The 15303-nt window shown below is 42.0% G+C and overlaps 1 protein-coding gene and 2 pseudogenes across 3 annotated transcripts in view; all 3 read right to left on the bottom strand.

The window, feature by feature from the left end:
• Positions 1 to 15303, bottom strand: part of HS6ST3 (heparan sulfate 6-O-sulfotransferase 3) — a 648416-nt gene that overhangs the window by 187213 nt on the left and 445900 nt on the right. The window lies entirely within an intron of this gene.
• On the bottom strand, positions 4419 to 4615 carry LOC115853439 (guanine nucleotide-binding protein G(I)/G(S)/G(O) subunit gamma-5 pseudogene; annotated as a pseudogene).
• Positions 12037 to 12845, bottom strand: LOC115853438 (probable palmitoyltransferase ZDHHC24 pseudogene; annotated as a pseudogene).

The following is a 15303-nucleotide window of genomic DNA, read 5'->3' as shown; positions in this document are numbered from 1 at the left end:
GAGCTCCAATTTTCACTGTATACTTATCCCTCAACCACACAGTCTATATGCTACTGGGGAAAGTGACCCCACTTTTAGCAACCAAGGTGGACTCTGATTGGCTTAAGTAATTTAGTATCTTCCAATTCTTGACAACAGTGTTTGGTTCAAAACAGTTAACAAAATATGAGCCAGTGAGAGACAAGAAATGAGATACAAGAAAATATTTATGAGAGGTTTGGGGTGTGTGTGTGTGTGTGATTTGGGGGTGGGGTGAGGAATCCTCCTAGGTCTTCTGAAAGATACTCAGAGAGGCACTCGCTGTGTTTATTGAACATATGAACAAGACTGGCAACCCATCCCTGCCCCGAGAAGCTGCTAGAGCCACCTATGTGGCATCTGAGGAGCTAGCCTTAAGTGAAGCCCCAGGTAGGTCAGGGCCAGCCCTTCTGGTAATATGGTTGACTAGGTAACCTAGACCACTTGCTACAGAACACTTAGAAATGCCAAATAAAATACAACAAACGTCCTTTTAAGTGCATGGCTGAGCCCAAAAGAAAGTAAGGGAAATCTCTCAGTCAGGCCAGTTGATGAGAGCAGAGTCACCTTCCCCAGCATATGTAGGCTGCAGAGGTGAGAAATGAAAATCCAAATGAAAAATAAAGTGGGAACTGAAGACCAGAGCAGGAAGGGTAGACTGGACAAGGGGCAGAGATTGGTTGCCACTTTCTATAACCAAGAAGCTTGCATTTTATAGCCCATGTAGGGACAGGAGATGGTGGCTTAGGTCTGCAAAAAGTCAGAGAGCTGCAACTGGGACCATATGTAAAGTTTAAGGCCTAACTCTCAGAAAAATGGTGGATTAAATATATATATGTCCTCACCCCCTGTAAAAAAAAATACACACACACACACTCACACACACACACTCACACACACATACCAGCAGCACAGGGTGATATACTGGTGAATGAAAGTTTATACAGGGTTTGTAAAAGTTTCCTCCGAGAATATATACTCACAAATGTGCTCTCACATAGGTTTGGAGTCTGCATCTTTCCTACACCATGATACAGGAACCTACAACCCGAAAATTTAACATACAATATTCCTGCCAGTAATTCTCCTGAGATTCATGCCTCCCACCTCCACCCTAATGCTTAACCCAGGAGGCACGAGATTCCAACAAATAAACTCCTAAGAAAAATAAGTTCACCACCCAAAATTACCAAATAACCCCCCCAAAATTCATCATGTAAAAGTCAACAGATATATAGAAACAGATGTCTGAAAATAGATTTCAGATAATAGGACTACAAGATATAGAATAAAAATTTAGTATATTTTAAATTATTGAGGACATAAAAAGAGAAATTAAAAATATCTTAAAATTATGAGCACTATCACAAAGCCAGGGAGATTTGAAAAATTACCACCTGGAATTTCCAGGAGTAAAATAATTGAAATATAAAACCCAAAAGACAGATTAACAGCTAAATAAGACCTAGATGAAGACAAAATCAGTGAACTAAAATATAGAGATAATAAAATTATTAATAAAGCAGGACTAAAAAAAGTATAAAATATGAAAGCCATGAAAGATAGAATATGAAGGACAACATTTATTCAAGTTCCAAAACAGCTATATATTTAAGATGTGGGCAGACAATATAGAGACCAATGGGAAGAGAGAGAAATAAGATATTTGGTGATTTTTAAAAGATGCTTGATCAAACCTTGCCTGAAGCCCTTTCCATTCCTCAGCTTTTATATTGTTAGTCTATACATTTTTTAAATTATTTAATCCCATTTATGTTGAGCATTTTGTTCTTTGCAAGCTAAGTTTTCCTAGCTGATATTGGAAGTAAGAAAATAAAGATTAGACTAAGAAAGTTTTTTTAAAAAGTACCTGACCATTAAGCATCTGGAAAAATAGACTCAGACAAATCCAGCTAAAAGTTAACAGGGGACAACACTTCCCCCATATTGCAGCTGTAAAGTATCATAAGGATCACCTCTTCGGGTGACTACTGCTTTTTTACTAAGATGCTTTGGTTTCTAAAATCATTAACTATCAAAAACTTTGTTTGTTAGAAATTATATCAGTAAAAATGAAACATCCCACTCTTGCCTAGAGGATTTAAGCCACTCTGACACAGAGGCAGCCTCAATTTCCAACCCAAGTGCAGAGCTTCTAATAAGGGGTTTCTGGATACAATATTCCACATTTATCTTAACTTTGTAGTTCCCAAGGAAACAGGACCTTAGATCCACTTCACAGTCCAGAGTTGATGTTAAACCCTTCGCACACAGCCCAGCTTTTCTCTGAGCCTATCCAAACACTGCTTTATTTAAATTTAACCTAAACGCCATTATCCTTCAAAATCCTGGGCTTCCCTCGTGGCGCAGTGGTTAAGAATCTGCCTGCCAATGCAGGGGACACGGGTTCGAGTCCTGGTCCGGAAAGATCCCACATGCCGCAGAGCAGCTGGGCCCCTGCGCCACAACTACTGAGCCTGTGCTCTAGAGCCCGCGAGCCACAACTACTGAAGCCCACGCGCCTGGAGCCCATGCGCTGCAGCGGAGAGGCCACCGCAGTGAGAAGCCCACGCACCGCAACGAAGAGTAGCCCCCGCTCACTGCAACTAGAGAAAGCCCGTGCACAGCAACAAAGACCCAAGGCAGCCAAAAATAAATAAATAAATTTATTTTAAAAAATCCTATAATAACCTCTGTCTTTTCCTTTATTTGGTGAGATGCCCCACAGTTCCCCTGGCATGCAGTCTCCCTCATTGCAATGGTGCAATAGAACTGACTTTGCTGAATAAAAGGTCATTTCTGGTGACCTTAGGCTGATTAAGCTAGGACAGGAGACAGGGTGAAGCAAACCAAATAAACCAAAATATAAAATTATATTTTTAGCATTTGCCTAAAGATAGTCATATAGAGAGGAATGGAAAAGAGAGGAACAGAAAAGGTAAATGCTGGTTAGAATCATTTGGTTGGACTGAAACTAGAGAGGGTTTTCACTGATGATAGCTTCTTGGAGAAGGCCAGCCTTGAAGAGAGAGAGAGAAAGAAATTGCTTCATGTTCCATTAAGAACATGGAACTAGTGGCAGAAGTGCTTAAAGAAAAAAAGCCCCTTTGCTTCTCTTTGCAGCTGCACATACCCTTCCAGACCGGGACACTTCCTTGTTCCATGCGGGCGGCCCACGGGGCTCCCAGAAAATTGAGTGCAGCCTAAAACAAGTGCCAAAGCACACTCTGGGATCCAGCTGCCTCCCAGGTCTAGGGCTGAGCTCCTGGGCTGTATTTTCATCAGTGAACTGGCAGTCATAAATGTCAAGCCCTGATCAGCATAATCCCCTTAGCTCTTCCAGCTTAGTTCACAGCAAGGAAAGGTGGCATCAAGATTTCCTATTTTGGAAAAAAAAAAAATTGCTGAACTTGGGCTGGCCTAATATTAGCAGTGCTAACGTTCTACATGGCTTTTATCTCCAGTAAGTTCGAGATTACTTAAGCATTTGTGGGACTCAGATTTCTTTGTAATCAAGACAAAGCACAACATTTTGGTACCTTCTCTGATTGCTAAGGATGGCTGTTTTTCAGGTGGAGGAACTAAGGAGAACATATCTGGTGTAACGCTGCAGTAAAAATAAATTAAAAAGTGGGGGGCTTCCCTGGTGGCGCAGTGGTTGAGAGTCCGCCTGCCGATGCAGGGGACTCGGGTTCGTGCCCCGGTCCGGGAGGATCCCACATGCCGCGGAGCGGCTGGGCCTGTGAGCCATGGCCGCTGGGCCTGCGTGTCTGGAGCCTGTGCTCCGCAGCGGGAGAGGCCACAACAGTGAGAGGCCCGCATACTGCAAATAATAATAATAAAAGTGAAGCATCATGAAGATGTAGCTCTCTGCTAGCCTCTGTTTCAAGAAACCCCTGCTACCCCTCTTGCCTTCTTCAGGTCCTATGGCTTCAACCTTGAAAAATAAAGGTCACCCCCAACCCCACAATGCCTAGGTAGGCAGCTCAGAGTGCCTGGAACTCAGAGTATTTGTACAAGTAAACACAGAGGAAAACTACACAAAGACCAAACACAACTGCATTTTTAACAGCTTGAAAACTGTTCTACCCCTAACTAGATCAAATTTAGATTACTATAGCCTCCTGGGCTCTCCCAGTTCATGTGTATACTTTTCTTGTTTTCTTTTTTATACTAAGTATTTTATTGCTGCCAGTGTATATAAAACAATTACCCTTGTGAAACAGAAATTCATGAATATTCAGAGACGTAGATGTTAAGGACTGACAAAAGTACAAGTTTGTATAGTATGGCACGTGTTATAGAGACAGACTTTTGTACTGGCTTCAAATTCAGCTTCCCGTTGAATATTCACCGGTTTATGAAAAGTGGTTTAGAAAATCTTGCAAAGATTCATTTTATTACAAAAAGGAACAGACTTTCTGGGGTCTGAAGGGATTTGAAGATATTCCAGTCAGCAGCGGGTTATGTTGAGCATTCTGCAGACAGAATTCTTTCAAATCTGCAGCTGCCTGGGAAACCTTCACAGGGTTGAGCCCAGCCTCCAGCCGGGCCTGTTGGACCACTTCACAGCAGCGACGCTGGAAGGACCAGACATGGCGCACGCGACGGCTGGGCATATCGGCACGCCCACGTGTATGCTTTCCTAAGCAATTTTTAATGCCAAATGTGTTGATTTTCTTGACTAAAATCATACTGAAGAAAAAGCATTGTAAAGTGTGTGTGCGCATGTGTGTGTGCATGTGTGTGCGTGTGTGTTGGGGGAGAAGCGTGTTGATTCTAAACTGAACACTGAGAGATTGTTTGAGGACACAACTTTATTTTATAGCAATAGTTTTTGGCATTTTAAATAACTCGATAGGTCATGCATGGATACCCTCTATCCCCAATGGAAAGCATCATCACCAAATTCCATCAGCTTTGCAGAAGCTGCAAAGCTCACCTCACCTGCCAATCTCTACAGGCGTCAGCCTTGCATGAAAACACGACAGCCAGCATCTCAGAAAGGAAAGAGACCTGCCAATTCACCTACCTTGTATATTTCACAGACAGGAAATCTGAAAAGGTTTCAAGTCCCCAAAGTTTGGTTATTTATACTGATCCTGCCACTGATATGTTGCCGGGGCCTGCCACCTGTCAATTTTGTCCAACCTACCCAAAGAAGGAAGCTGGAAGGGTGCGTGTGCCATTCCTGTAGAATATGGGATATTAAAATAAAAAATATTCCAGCTCTTTGATTTTCTTTGATTTTGTGGGTAATACAATAACCAGAATGAGATAGCTGAAACCAATAAAATCTGATTTAGAGCATTAAAGGCAATCTTTATAGCACTTATTTATGGTACATTACATCTAAAATCCAATTGCACAGGCTGCTGTTTGAAACTTTGTGTTCAATCATACATACACTACATACACTGTACCTCAGTGCCATAGAGTTAGATTATATAAATGTCTGTACCCCCAGAGGTATTAAAATTCGGTTACCACGGTGGTGAGTGAGCTTGACAGTAATTTTCCTAACCAACTCTTCAACCAAAAAGATCCAGTCAGCACTTGATAAATACTGAAACTGCTAGCACTCCTATCATTAAACCAAAAAAAGAAAAGAAAAAAAAATCACTGCTCAGATAACTCTATATTCTGGAATGAAATTAATTGAAAAGAAGTCGTATAGAAATGCGATAATTGGTGATGCTGAAGGATACTTGCGTTAACGTTGTGGGGTATATTTTCAAGCCAATGAGCAAAAAGTACTTTCTTGCATGACATCATCGGTATTAAGAAAAGACACATGGCTAGGTCTATACATGTGACTTTGGAAATACAATCTGAAGTGTCTACATTCATACACTTGAATGTAGAAGGCTATATCCTGTTCAATTACTATAATCATTGTCAAAGAGGGGGAAAGTATACATGCTGACTTTCAGAGAACTGTCATTTGAATCTTAAGCAACTTCCCATTGATTTAAAAAGGGTTTTATCTTAAAAGAAATTCAACTCTCCAAACACTTCGCTTGCCACGCATTAGATAAACGTAAAGGGAGGCTGGGATCCTCGCCTGATCTGATGAGCAAGGGAACTCCTGCTCTGTGAGCGATCACATCCCTCAGCACTGAAGTTTTGTTTCCTAAATACATTTCAGCCTCATTGTCATCCAGAAAGGTGTACCATGCACCCATCACCTGGCTTATGTGCTATGCTGATAAGTCATCCGCGAATAAAATTCAGGACTCAAATATATCAATAAATGACAAAAAGTGGCAGAAACAGTGAATAGATTCAATACCCAAATAACTGCCCAGCATTGTCCTATTCCAGGAGTGCATTGGGATACTGTGGGGCTTGAAGCTAATATAATTTGAAGTCCTCCTTAAAAAAAAAGAATACCAACTTCAAACCTTAATATTATTTATAAGGGACTTGTACAAGTGAAAGCCAGACACTTAAGCCTCATTGGCGACAAAGTAAAAGTATTTCTGGATCTTGTTTTTCCCATATCATTTCTGATCCTCACACAAGCCCAGCGAGGACAGCATTATTCTTCAGATGAGGACCTGAGGCTCAGATGCGTTGCCCCAGAGGACTCTGGTAGGGTTCCGTTCATTGGGAGGCAAGCTCAAGTTTGTCTCTCTTGAAACCCATGCATACTGCTGCGTTTCGGTTTAAGTTAATTGAGGTTTGGGTTGTTATCACCTGTAGTTCCCCGAGATGGGGTGGTGTTCTTGTTTTAGCCCCCAGAGAATTCTCTACAGCAAGGGAAGGCTTAAGCGTGAATCAGAGTCACCTGGAAGTCTTGTGCAGTCACAGATTGTGAGCCCCACCTCCAGGGTTTCTCAATCAGTAGGTCGGGGTGGGGTCTGAGAATTTCCCAGGTGATGTTGATGCTGTTCAGCCAGCACCACGCATTTAGCTGCTGACCTTGAGAAACTGAGCTAATTCCAGCATTCTGCCCATCTATCTTCTTCTTCCAGTGAAACCACAGTTACTGTAGTTCAGGGGTGCTTAACCAGCTCAGCTAAAATGGAGCTAAACCCCACCCCTTCATGAAAGATTTCAGCTGGACTAACAGTAGCTGGAATACAAAATAGGCTGAGAAGGAAAAATGTTAGTGAAGAATTATGTTGGAAGAAAAGATAGTATTAAAATGGAATTCAACAATGAGAAACTCAGTATATTTAAATTAGCCTCACTATAGCACAATTCAAAACTGTTACGTAATGGTAGTTAATGAAAACTCATATAAATACCCTAATTTTTCTGTAAACTAATAGAAAAATAGAATCAATGAATATGGTGAGAAGCCAAGGAAAGAGAATCACCAGGTGGGGGGGGGGCGGAGCTAAGGGACTAAGGGCATGAAATGTCATTTGAAATTGAGTTAGTAGGGTTTAATCAAGGTATTTAAATGCATTCTACAATAGAGTACAACTTACATTCTGTATTTAAGTGATATTCAATATAATGATGATGGACTTTTATTACAGGAAAGCTATTCAGTGATGCTTATGAAACGACTGTAGACAAATTATCTCTATGACATACTACAAAAGTCACATCCAGAAATTAGTTTAAGATGTGAGCACTAAGTATATTGAGGTTTGAAAGACTTTAGTTCACTCTGAACTCTTAATGACTCGAATATGTTTACAGAGAGAAAAGATGATCCTTTTGCCATTAGTATCTCGTGGATTATTCTGCAGTAAACAACCTGTGTATTTGCTCTTTGGTTGGAAGCCTAGGGGGCTCTTTGTTTATTCAACAAAGAATTATTGACACTTACTAGGTACCAAAGATACACAAATTAATAAGATACTTATTCAAAGAATTAGCCAACTACATTATCCTCTTTCTATTCTACTTGAAGAAAGGAAATAGAATTAATACAACTATCTAGTAATTCATCTCAGAGAAAGAAAAATAATTTGAGCTTTGGGTTCATGGACTTCTTCTTCTGATAGGTGTGCAATCTATAAGAATGGATGGTCAGAGATTCCATAGTTTTCTCACATAGTGATCTTTGTATTGGATAAAAGACTAGTTTTTAAGAAATAATGCGAATATCGGCCCCTTGTTATAATATTTTCTGCTTCCAGGAGCAGAGGTTCTTGGGCAGGGTTTGTGTGCAGTGGAGTTTACACAGGAATTGTTCAAAGAGTGGGAATTGATAGCGATTCTGATAAGGAGAAGAAATTAAGAGTTTTTCCAAATAGGATCACAGATTTTCAGAAAAGGAACCAGTGATTTTCTGAGGAGCTGGTAATAAAATTTGCCTTTGATCTAAAATGATATAAAAGAAAGTTCTGCATTTTCCTAGAAAATGTACCATGAGTGGCAATAAATCTTAGCTCTAACCTCCTGTCAATTATCTACCTTATGGATCAGTGCACAAGAAAACAATGAATTCCCAACAATGATCATGGGATACAGATACCTTCATATAAGAGAGATTTCATAAGAAAATAAATATATGCTCTATAATATCAACATTTAATACCACTCTTGCTTTCTAAAAATGACTTCTATAAATTTATTTTTCACTCCACATTTCATAGGCAGATGGTTGAAAAAAATACTCTAGCAAAAAAAAAAAAAAAACCCAAAACAAGAAAGCCAGTTTTTCTTCCCAGTGTCAACTGTATTTCTATTAATTTACAATATCTGAAAATAATTATTTTAATTCTCTTTAACGTTGTTAGCAGAAAAACAACAATTTTCGTGTAGTATAATTAGGGAAATAAAAAATTCCTATTAGAAGCAGATCACTTAAATGTTGCAATTGCCTTACCAAGTAAATTTCAGGTCACATATATCAAATGGTGCTACGGCCAACATGGAACCAGCTTTTGGTACATTCCATCTGAGGACATGCTGCCCATTTGCAGAATGCCTAGGATAACACGTCCAAATGCACTTCACAGGTGTCACAAGGTCTTAAAACTTCCACGCTTCACCGAAATCTTCTAACCGATTCCTCTAATGGTTGTGTTTATTCTGCTTCATTTACTTTCAAGTTCACATCAAGTCTCAGAACTCTGAACTAGGAGAGACCATGGAGATGATTTAGTCTCTTCCCTTCCAAATCATCATCATGTGTGATTAACTGAGACCTCAAAAAATCTAGTGAGATGTCCAGTGTCTACGTCTGGGTGATGAAAGGGCCAAGATTGATCGAAACTCTGGTCACATGACTCACTGTCCATCGACGTTGCTCTCACGGTGCCATTTGATCAATGATCTTCAGGGAGCCCTGACACCTTCTTTGGAATTACATGTTCTCAACAGCAATCTGAGTGCAGTGCATTTGAAGAGCCAGTAAAAAGAGAAGCAGGAATTTGTACGTGGAATTCTTGAAGTAGCTACCCTTTGTCTAACCCACAGAACTATTACTAGGATCAATTAATATAATGTAGGTAAAGTGATAAAGTGACAGGCTTTGTACATCAGAAAGCATGATACCGATAAAAGGAATTTTCAAGATCATAAAACCTAAGACGTTATTCTGTGAAAGTTTTGTAAAGAAAAACCTAGATGTCTTGCCCAAGATGTATGGAATACCACAAAATATCTATGCCACATTGTACCCACAAATAAAATAACTGGATACATTTTAAAGATATATTATAAACAAATGTTAAGAATAATCTTATTACAAAAATGTATCTGAGATGGAAACAAATCTGAAATTCAGCAAAAATTTAACCAGTGTTTGTAGAACTTTGGTTGCTTTCTAAAACTGTAACAAAATGTCAATTCTCAGAGGAAGAAGTTAAAAATAAAACCATAATCTCACATTTTCATAATTAAAAGGAAATGCATTTTCAACTGCCTATAACATGATAACATCATTTCCTGTCAGCAATTTTTATACATATGCAGTTCTGAGCCTTCAAAATTCTTAAAGCTATTTATAGCGCTAATAAGAAATTGGATTCTCACAAATTAACAGACCTTTTTCCCCGTGAAAGACCAAATTGAACAAGGATTTACAACATGGGAAGTTTCTATTATTCATGCTTTTTTTCTGTCTGGGAAGCCTGTAACCCACTATCATCACCAATACCCACCCCAGACGTCACTCCCAGACCTGAGACAGCTTTGCAAATACTCGCTAGCCTCGTAAGACACCTAACTTCCTCTCCTCCATCGAGCCTTCCTTGTCACCTCTCTGTCTTTGCCTAGTTCTCCAAACACATAACTCTATGTTCCTGCTGTCCCCTGCTAATAATCTTTGTACTTACTTACTAGTCTATCACAGTTCCCCAGACTTTGAACTCCATAGATGTAGGAGTACCTTACGGATCTGTGTACTCACAGCACAGCACAGTGCCCGGCACTTGTGATGATCAAGATAAGCTTGATTACTTTGATAAAGCTAACCTTCCTCATCAAACATCTTTTTATTGACTATTTCCCACAGTGAAATTAAAAAGAGGAACTTTTAGAGACAAGCTTTCTTTTGATTATTTTGCTCAACTCGGTACATGACCATAGAAAAGCAGTCAAGTATTGAATATTTAGTATTTACTGCTGAGTTTACAATAACAGTGTTCTAATAGAAAATGGCATCATGCAGGCAGATTAAAAAAAATCCAGAAAGCCCACACACAAAAAGTTAAGTGTATTCTCAAAATAAATAGTATACGGTGATTGAACAGAAACAAACTTTCTGATTTTTATCTTTCTGTACTTCCACTGGTTTCTGAACACAGGTGAGATTCTGTACTACCACCTCAACGTAATGTGGTCAAAGTTTATTTATTCATTGAATACTGAGCCAGGCCACGTCCTAGGTACCAGCTCAACAGCAGACAAAACAAAGTCCCTGCTTCCAAAAGACAGCACAACTTAGTAGTGGTGAGGGATGCAGACCACCTGGGTTTGAGTTCAAGTTCCATCACATATGAGCTGTGACATCTTCTGTAAGTTACTTAACCTCTCTGGGCTGCAATTTCCTCGTCTATAAAAATGGGAACAATATTACCTACGTCATGGGTTGTTATGAGTATTCAATGAGTTAATATTTGTAAAGTTCTTTAAAGAGCGCCTGGAATGTATGATATACGTAAATGCTTGACAACATTTCAAGGTGCTTCAATTCTACCCAAAAGAGACAGACACAAAACACAAACATATGTAATTGGTCACGTGGTGATTACTGCTGTGAAGACAGTAAGAGGGGCCAGGGAACAGAGGATGGAGGTCCTTGCTCGCTCATACAAGGTGGTCTTCCCCAGAAGGCCTCTCTGATAATGTGACTTTTGAGCAGAAACCTTAAGAAGTGAGGAAGGAGCTCTGGAAATCTTGGAGGAGTGTCACAGGCAGAGGAACCAACTGAACTAGCTCTGAGGAGGAAGACAGCTTGGAGCATTGACAGAACCACAGGAGCCTAAGGAGAGGTGCTGAAGCAAAGCCAGTGAGGAGGAGAATGGCCAGGGGCCAGGTCAGAGCAGGAACAGAGAGAGGAACCCCGTAGGGCCTTGAAGGAGCTCACATTTTAACGAAAAACGACTGGAGGATTTAGAATGGAAGGGTAATGCTACTGGATTTTTTTTTTTTTTTTGGTACGCGGGCCTCTCACTGTTGTGGCCTTTCCCGTTGTGGAGCACAGGCTCCGGACGTGCAGGCTCAGTGACCATTGGCCTGCCAATCAGAGGAACCAAAAACAGCAGCCCGGGCAACAGTGAAGGTCCAGAAACCCACAAAGATGGGGGGAGTCAGAGAACCAAGTGGGCACTTTATTAACTTGGCAAAGGGGCAGCTGGGCAGGCCGAGCAGCCCCCTGCCAGACCCTTCGCTGTGCTCAGGGGCCACTGATAGAGGCAGAGCCGCAGGGCCCAAGCCCTGGACACTATGAGTCCAAGCTGGGCAAGGGCAAGGCTACGGGTGGGGCTAGAGTTGCCGAAAGCAGGCATCAAGTACCAGCCTGCTGCCCCTTCTGAGGCTGGGGGTGGGTCTGAAATGAGTCCCCTCTCCCGTTCCCCACTCCTTGTACAGCTCACGCTCTTCCTGGAGTCAGGAAGCCATGAGTCCCACATCAGCTGTGGTCTGGAAGGTGATGCCGTCCCCCTGGCAACGGGGAGGCCAGGAAGGGCCAGAGCCAGACAATGACCCAGCGGGGCCCCAGGGCCGCCTGCAGGTTGCGGGAAGGGCCCAGGTCGTAAGAGTGCCTCCCCGAGCCCACTCCCACGTGGTCTGGCCCCTCAGCAGCAACATCCCACGGAAGAGCAGTCCAGCCGAGCACAGCGGTGCACACGCCACACACGTGTCGGTCACGAAGGCCAGCGCGAACGGCGCCGCAGACACTGCCTGCGAGGCAGCGGGAGGAGGGCGGTGGTGTGCAGGGGTGTGTGGGCTCGCAGCAGGGCTGGGTCAGGGCCCGGCAGCGCACAGACGTGCAGCAGGATGCCTGCGGCGTGAAGCAGCAGACACACACAGCGCCGGTAGTTGCGGAAGCGCACGCGGCGGCCCAGCGGGCGGCCGTGGTGGTCCCGGCGCAGGATGCAGCGGCGCCAGGCGGAGCAATGCCCGCTGCGCGGTGGCCTCCGCCTTTGGCACTGGTAGCAGTAAGCCCAGCCCTGGCCCTGACCACGGCCGGCCAGCATCACAGCCTGGATGCTGGGGTCCGAGCACAGGAAGAGCCCCCCACGTTGCCCAGTAGGTTGAGCAGCTGGAAGGCTGCCGGCGCAAGCTGCAAGGTCCGGGCCAAGAGTCCCAGCGGGGGTGGCCCGGGACCCAGCACCAGCACGTAGGCCAGTTCCTGGCCCAAGAGGCAGCCGCGCGGACGCCGCCTCCGCGCTCCCCACCGCCCAGGGCTGCCCCATGGCCTGGACCCACTAGCGGTGGATCCCGGGTACCCCGCCTCTTCCCGCTGCTGGATTTTTGTGGTAAACGGATCACCATAGCTGCTGTGTAGAGAAGAAACTCTAAGACGAGGAGTTAAGAGTAAACACAGGAGGATCAGTGAGGAAACAGCAGGCTAGGTGAGTGATGACGTATCTTGATGAAGATGGAGCGGAACATAAGATGTGGCCAGGTTCGGGTTATTTTCTAGGTTAGTCCCCAGCATTTCCTGACTGAGGGATGTTGGGTGAGAGAGAGAGGAGTCCAGGATGACTCCAAGATTTGGGGTCCAAGCTTCTGCAGGGATGAAGCTGCCACCGACTGAGATGCGCAAACTAAGGGGAAGCGTGATCCATCATAGGTCAGATCATTTTCCTCCTCAGAAATCCTCAGTGGCCGCCGCTTACTTTGTAAAGTAAGTCCCCTGGGCCTTCCATTCAAGGTCCTGTTGACACCACATGCATTTCGTCCATGCTCTTTCTGCTCCAGCCAAGCTGGACCCATTGTCTGGTCCCCAAACCTTCACAATTGGATGACTTTTTCATGATACTCCCTTTCCTGGAAGTACTTCCTCTTCTTGTATGCCTAAGAAAAGGTCACTTAATCCTTCCGTGATTAACTTGGATTTCCAATTCTCTGATGAAGGCTTCTCTGGTATTTCTTGGCAGGTGGCTTTGGGCTTTGTCCTTTTGTCACACATATTCCATTTCACCTTAAGCTATTTTATATAGTTGTTTGTTTCATCAAATAGACCGAAACCTCTTGGAAGGTAGAGATCATATCTTATCTATGTCAGGGGTCTACAGTTCCTAACACACTGCTTGCATTAAATAAAAATATTTCTGTCCAAATGAAATTAACATGTGTATCACTTCAAATCTTTTGATCTGAAAACAATCAAGTGCTCTCTTTACAATATGTTAATCTTATAATTTTATTTTTCATTTCATCAAATGAAGTGAAATGTCTATGTAAAAATTTCCCTCCATTTATAAAACATTGATAGGTAAATCAGAAAAAGAAAAGAAAGTTATAAGAAAGGGAGAATTGATGTGTCTCCGTTTTTTTGCTTTTGTTTTGAAGCCTGATACGTTTCTTTGGCTGATTATGAAGGTAATACCCTTGAGCTTTACCTGATAAGGTTAAAAATGTCTCTATGATATCCCAGTATATAGTTCAGGCAATATGCCTTAAGATTTTCTTTTTCCCTTTTTTTTTTTTTTTTTTTTTTAGCACAGCTACAAGCTTCTCTGGGGAACCGGCTATAACACAAAGATTTGGTACTATCTGTCTCTTCCATTTCAGAAAACTAGAAATTATGTGCTTTGAGATACAAGGCAGTAAAATATTGATCGTATAGGACATTTCGGTAGAGTAGAAGGTATTCTAATTCACATGATAATCAACACAGGCTTTTTCATGGAACAGATTGTATAACCGAAAATTTTTATGGATTTTGATAAACATACGTCACTCTCAGAGGGATTTCAAGCTTCTGGTGTTATTTCTCCTTCCTGGACACCATGGTACACAATTAAGGCAAAGGAACAAAGGAAGTTAACTTATAAATCAGCTATCAGTGACTGACTGCGTAAGGGAATAACGCCAGTCCCTGGCATTTCTGAGAGCTATATCATATTGGGGGTGCTGGAAATCACTAATGCCCTGAGAGATTCTCTAGTATTTTTGATATTCATGTGTAAGCCTCATTCTCCATCCAAAATTTTTGCTTAAAAATAAATAATTCTACCTGGGACAGGAAGAGCTCAAGCTTTAATATATGACATAGTTACTTTTTTTTTTTTTTGGAGCACAAATTCTGCCACTTATGGAACTGAATATTTTATATATAAAATCTTAATTTTCACAATAACCTAGAGGTCATTAACTTTATCCCCAAAGGCACAAACTGAAGCTTGGAGAGATTAAGTCATTTCCCCCAAGGCTACAGAAGCCATTAACTGTAGGAACTGGGGTTTGAACCCAGGCTATCTGATGCCGGAATCCATGCCCAGAGTCATTCCTTTATGTTACTGTCTGTGTCCTGAGATCCGCCTCTGAGCCTGTGTGCCCTGTAGTGTGTTCTCACTAGGGATACGTTGGTGAAGAACAGCAGAAAATCTGCTATCATGCAGCTTACCTACGAGCTCTGTAGCAGAGCAAGGAAAAGAACTTCTGTCGTGTATGCTTTCTTGAAGATTTAAGGAGAAGGCTGTATTGCCCTTCCTAGAACACTTTCTATCAACATATTTTATTAGAAACATTAAAGTGTTGTATATTTCAAATTAAAGTATGTTTGAATGGAATTATTTCCACTAACCTCATGGGAAAATTTTCATAGAACATAATGATTTTTCCTCTGTTATATTCCCTCTTTGTCATTGAAGAAAATGTCCCTGTGATCTTGAAAATACATAACTGTGTCAGACATGACCTACT

The sequence above is a fragment of the Globicephala melas genome, chromosome 18 (genome assembly GCF_963455315.2).
Source record: "Globicephala melas chromosome 18, mGloMel1.2, whole genome shotgun sequence".
NCBI lineage: Eukaryota > Metazoa > Chordata > Mammalia > Artiodactyla > Delphinidae > Globicephala > Globicephala melas.
This window is presented reverse-complemented; position numbering and strand designations above follow the sequence as displayed.